This window comes from Rhipicephalus sanguineus, chromosome 7, assembly GCF_013339695.2.
Source record: "Rhipicephalus sanguineus isolate Rsan-2018 chromosome 7, BIME_Rsan_1.4, whole genome shotgun sequence".
Classification (NCBI taxonomy): Eukaryota; Metazoa; Arthropoda; class Arachnida; order Ixodida; family Ixodidae; genus Rhipicephalus; species Rhipicephalus sanguineus.
Window position 1 is genome coordinate 155,119,914 of NC_051182.1, and position 5,563 is coordinate 155,125,476.

Genomic DNA, 5,563 nt, shown 5'->3' on the forward strand with positions numbered 1-5,563 from the left:
GACGTTTAGTACAAAATTCGAAAAAAATTGCACCAACTCCCGCTAAAGGGGACCATGAGGCGTCGCGAAGCCGGAGAACTTGCATGATCGCGTTCCGTTGGCGTTCGTTGGGCATGCTACCGACCTCGGGCATGCTACCAACCTCGCGTCGTGGAACGCGAAGAGGAACACTACGCGCGTCGTGTCTTCCCTCTAGCCTGGCCGTTAATTCTCACAGGGCGAGCAGCGAACGTGGTCGACAGGCGCGCGAGAGGGAGGCAGCGTAAGAGAGGAGAGAGATGGGGAGGGGACGCGCATGCGCTGCCGCTCATCGCGGAGCTGCGCAAGAGAGAATTTCGAACGCGGTCGACAGGCGCGTGAGAGGGAGGTAGCGTAGGAGAAGAGAGAGAGGGGGAGGGAACGCGCATGCGCTGGCGCTCATCGCGGCGGTGGGCAGAACTTTGGCATGTCAAGCCCGCATTTGAGAGTCAACCGAAGCAAGCGCTGGACTGAACGCGCGCAGCGCTCTACCACTTCAAGGAGAGGAGACTAGAAGAGAGTAGCGCATGCGCTGCGAGAGTAGAAGCGAGAACGCAGAAGAAGCGCAAGCAGGTGCTGGTAGAGAAGTGAAGAGAGTAACGCGCAGCTGTTGGAGAGGGGGAAGGAGGAGAGTTGCGCATGCGTAGTGTGAGTGCGGACTACCAGGTAGTGCAGACTACCCGAGCAATAGATGCTTCGCATCTAAAATTATCATTCTGCTTATCGACACCAAGATATATGAATCATTTCATTTGCGAATTAGAATACCATTGTTTCACAAGGCTTGAAATATTGATCACGTCTAACGACCTTAAATGTGATCGACATTGTACATACGGACTGAGTGTACCGACATCGTGTTAAACGGATCAAACTGGTTTTTGATTAAACAACGAATCGACATCAACAAACATGGCGAGATTAAAAGGGATATGCGCCCTGTATACTTAAGAATCTATGCTTCGGAACTATAACACCTGAACCACAGAGTGGTGTAGGGAAAACATTTTCCGCATACTGCTGCCAAACATTTGGTTATAGCATATGTTGAGAAAGAGCAGTATATTTTAGACAACCGTTGAAAATGTTCAATAGCAGCAAAAAATTTATCTCAAGGGCATTCAATTACCTTCCTGTTCAAATAATTCCACACCTTAATCGTACGAGGGAAGAATTGTAAATTACATGTCTGAATGAGATCTGTATACCGAACAATATTTAGGCATGATATTGTAGAGTATTTGAGTGTGCAGAAATGAAATGTTCTCCATCAAGAACAACATGGAGAAGTTACATTATTCTTCAAAATATATAAACAATCCAAGAGGTGGTGTTCCTTGAGTGTCGTTAGATTCAGGTTAGAATAGGTTGCAAAATATTTAATCGTAATTCGAAATAGTAGGCTCAAAGAAGACGACGGACGAAAAGGGAGACACACACACAGGGCGCCACTGCAAACAATGTTTATTCATGAAAGAAACAGGTGCTATTTGTGCAGAGAGTGTTGTCACGTTTCATTGCTGCGCTGTCGCATTCAGATATCGCAACTCTTTCTGAGATAAAGATACGGAGGCCACGCTCACGCAATAATCACCGGCTTCAATAAGCTCTTTTGCCTGAATGATTAATCTATTCCGCATGTATCGACTTTTGCCAATCACGGTGCATGCGCGAAAATCTTGTACACATTTGCAATCTCTGCAATGTATTGCCAGGTGACCCTCTCTGCCATTCCTAACATAGTTGCAATGCTTTCTGAGCCTGTCGTTTAAGCACTGCTCTTGGAATAAACATTGTTGGCAGTGGCGCTTTGTGCGTGTGTCTCCCTCATTATCCACGGTCTTCTTTGCACCTATTATTTCGAATTATGCAATATCAACACGCCCAGTTGCGTCACTTTCACATCTATCGTAAATTTTTACCGATAAACGCAACAGCATTTTCGTGTGCTGATGAAAAAAATGTATTATGTAAAAAATGTATGTTAGTACGGTATTAAATTTAATGAGTTAAAGCATAAATGTTCGCTGAGCGTAGTGCCGTCAGTAACATGTGCTGCACTTCACTGTTTGTTACGTAGAGTGCTACAAACGATCACGAAATATTGCATAGGTGGCTGCCCAAGGAGAATGTGTAAGGCAAGAGTAATGTAATCATTATTATCACCTAGGTTTGAAAATTGATGATCTGTTAGGAACGCACACGTCGTAATGACACTTCAGACTGTCTTGTGATGTTACATAGCTGCATGCGACTGCGCTATTTTTGTGCATTTTCATAATTTCGCTGATTAACACGTTTACACTTGCGATGCTGCCGCTTAACAATGTAGCACCGAATCTTTTTGTTTTCATACGTTGATGTAATCAAGAATAATGGATGTCATGCTCGTTTTTTTTTCAGCGCTAACATATTGACGTAAGAAGCGAGATTGATAACAGGATGACAAAGTCTGGCGTTGTGTCTGTCATTGCATTCTTCTGCAATCAGTTTAGATGTGTATATAAGACGGTCTAGCTGTTAGGCGGAAGACGCAGCTTTTCGAGTGCATAAAACATGGCGAAGGTTTCAAGCCTTCGTATTGCTGCCGCTGTGGCCGCGCTTGCATTTCTCTGTCTATGATGCCAGATGGGATAATCTGTGAAGATGCAGAACCTATACGTTTTGGTCTCTCGCTTCCTAAACTTCCTAAACTTCCCGTACATAAGGGTCCATCGACCGTTGTGTCACCTCGAAAGCCTTCTGTTGGAGACGCAATATCTGGTATATCTGGTATGACGCGATTTTTGTGCTTCTGAAAATTACCTTGAAAATACTGAGCTTGTAGGTCGTAGGCGATCGAAAATGCAAGGCAGCGTTTATATGCGCAAGTCCTTTACCGAAGTGCCTGCAAACAAGTTTATGTACAACAGATGTTTATGCGGGACACGGCGCTGCCGCCTCTAATCAGTGTCACCCTTGACATGAACATATTTCTCTCACGAGAATTTATTGGTGCACAAATTGTTTAAAACGCTATTCTGGTCTGCTGGTTTGCGAAGAAAGCTCTCATATAGTTGTAATTTTGATTTGTAATTAGGATCGCTTAACATAGCCTTGTAATAGTTGTTTGAGTTCGCTCTTCCCAAAAGCATCATCACTCGAAAAACATGGCATCGCTTCATTCGAAGAAAATAAGAATTTTCGTCGCTGAATCTTAGACCGGGGCTTTCCAGATGGCTAGAATATATCTGAATTTTCGTCGACCTGAAATTTTATTTATTCAAGGGGCTACGGATCAAGATGGGTGTATTTACATAAGCATGTCTGGCCAGATTTTATTGTATCCTTGTCGTGTGTGTTCACTCGTTATAGAAAGGTGCGACATACGAGGCCGCGTTTCATTAATTTCCAAAATTCCAGAAAATATTTTATATATATAAAACACGAAAGGCGGTGTAGAGCGCTCTTGTTTCTCTTCTGTGTTTCGTACTGTGTTGTCGAACGCCGGGAATACGTGAAACGTGGAGATTCCAAGTGGCGCAGCACTCTGGTACATGCATTAATTTAATTTCGTAGCTTCTTCTCTAGACCAGACGTCAAGCGACAACTGTGGTCCACACTACTTATTATTCTTCAAATGCAGCACGGAGAGCGAACAAAAATGTATTCTCCCGATTCACACGCAAAAAAAAACGCTCAAGGAGAGCGTTGCTCATAAAAAAGAACTTCACTCAGTCCCGATGGTGGAGAAGTCATTAATTAATTAGTGCGCCGGACTAATCACAATAATTGCGGCTGTAAAAGAAATGCTAAGTGAATCACGCCTCTGAAGTTTTAGAGCATGGGACGCGTGGTTCGAAGTTTGCATACTCGGATCTAGGAAAGAAAAACACAGACGCACACACGAAGCGCTAATGCGCTTCGTGTATGCGTCCGTGTTCCTTTTTGCGTCCTCTCTTCTTGCGCGGTTAAATATTTTGCTGAAAGTATGAACCAACCAGCGCAACAACATACCTTAAATCAAAACACCTAGCATTTTAGAATAAGCTTGTATTCGTTTATAGAGCATCGGTATATGAAACATGATCACAGTTAGCAAAATGATGTCTTTTGCAGATATCGTCATGGAAGTTTTGGATGCGGTGGGTTTCTCTAAGTAAGCTTCTTGCTGAAACTGTGACATGGTTGCCACGACGGTGCGAAGAATTAGCAATAAAAATTTGTCGTTTCACCCATTGTCCAGTGTTCTTCCTGCAATATGTAAACACAAGTAAACATCTAGTATACGCTGGCTTGAAGGTCGCAGTGTTTTAACTATTCACGTGTACATGTGTGATGTCTATTATCGTTGCTTGGTTTTGTGTCATTACGGACGAAATCTTCCGTAGTGCAATTGCACGCCGTTTCGGAGAACGTAGCAGAAATCTGATGCGTTTTCGTACTACGTACATGAATGGGGCTTCGCAGCGCCTTATGAACATACTCGGGAAAAATCGCCCGTTTCTAGTTTACGCTTCCGTGCACAAGTAAACCAAACAATACTAGGTTACACGGGGCACGGCGTCTACAATTTCCTCTTACAAACTGCCAAAAATTGCTTTGTCTCGGGGGTAATGTTGATGCAACAACGCTTGGAATGGTGCGCGCCGGATGAGTTTCTCCTAGGCGACGTGCCGTTTCACGTAATGAGGCGGGTACCCGCAAGTTCCGACGAAGTGCTATAATAATAAATATTATTTGGGCTTTGCGTCCCTAAACCACAATATGATTAGGAGAGACGCTGTTATGGAGGGACCTAAATGGGACGTAAGTGTATGCACATGGGACTAGCCCTTTGCCTGCATCGAAATGCGGCCGCTGCGACCGATATTCGATCCCACGACCTTCGGGTCAGCAGTCAAGCACCATAACCATTAGATGAACGTGCCGGTTGCCACGAAGAGCTATAATTGAGCACGTCTTAAACAGAAGTAGCGACCGAATAGGTTCCAAGAAGCAACAGAAAGCGCCCACTGTTACAACACAGACACGCAGGTTTTGTTTGGCACATCAGCCTCTCGTCTAATCACTTCGGCAAATACTAAGTAAAATATTAAATATGGTGAAACGGTGAAGGTTGTTGAGTAGCGAGTTAGTCTTGTTGCAGTGTCTAGATTAGGAACTCGACAATTCAGCTCGTAACTTTCTTAGTGATTGCACAACAGCATCGCCCTTTTAATCATACAATTAACAGCTCACACCATAACTAACATCTTGTTGTAACTTGAATAAACGTTTACCTGTTTCGTGGGCAGAACTACCGGCCTGTCCGAAGTCCGCTGAAATTGCCCACTAACTGAAAACTGTGTATCTTTAAAGTCACTGCCTGACGTTGGGATGCTCCATTTTCCTTTAAAATCACTTAATCGAAATATTGGGCAATTTTTCTTCACTTCAAGACAAGTGCTGTGCACCCTTTTGATAATATGATACTGAAGCCACGTAGCCTAGTCATTCAAGCGCACATAGATAATCGTTTGCACTTTCTGCATCCACGTTTCTGATCTGCAATCTGACTGTTCCC

General features: G+C 43.9%; 1 long non-coding RNA gene across 1 annotated transcript; it reads left to right on the forward strand.

Moving 5' to 3' along the window:
* Positions 1-2,605: 2,605 nt before the first annotated feature.
* LOC119400970 (uncharacterized) lies at positions 2,606-4,231 on the forward strand. The gene is made up of 2 exons (XR_005185328.2): positions 2,606-2,790; positions 4,117-4,231. It is a non-coding gene; the product is annotated as an uncharacterized LOC119400970 (long non-coding RNA).
* The last annotated feature ends 1,332 nt before the right edge of the window (positions 4,232-5,563 follow it).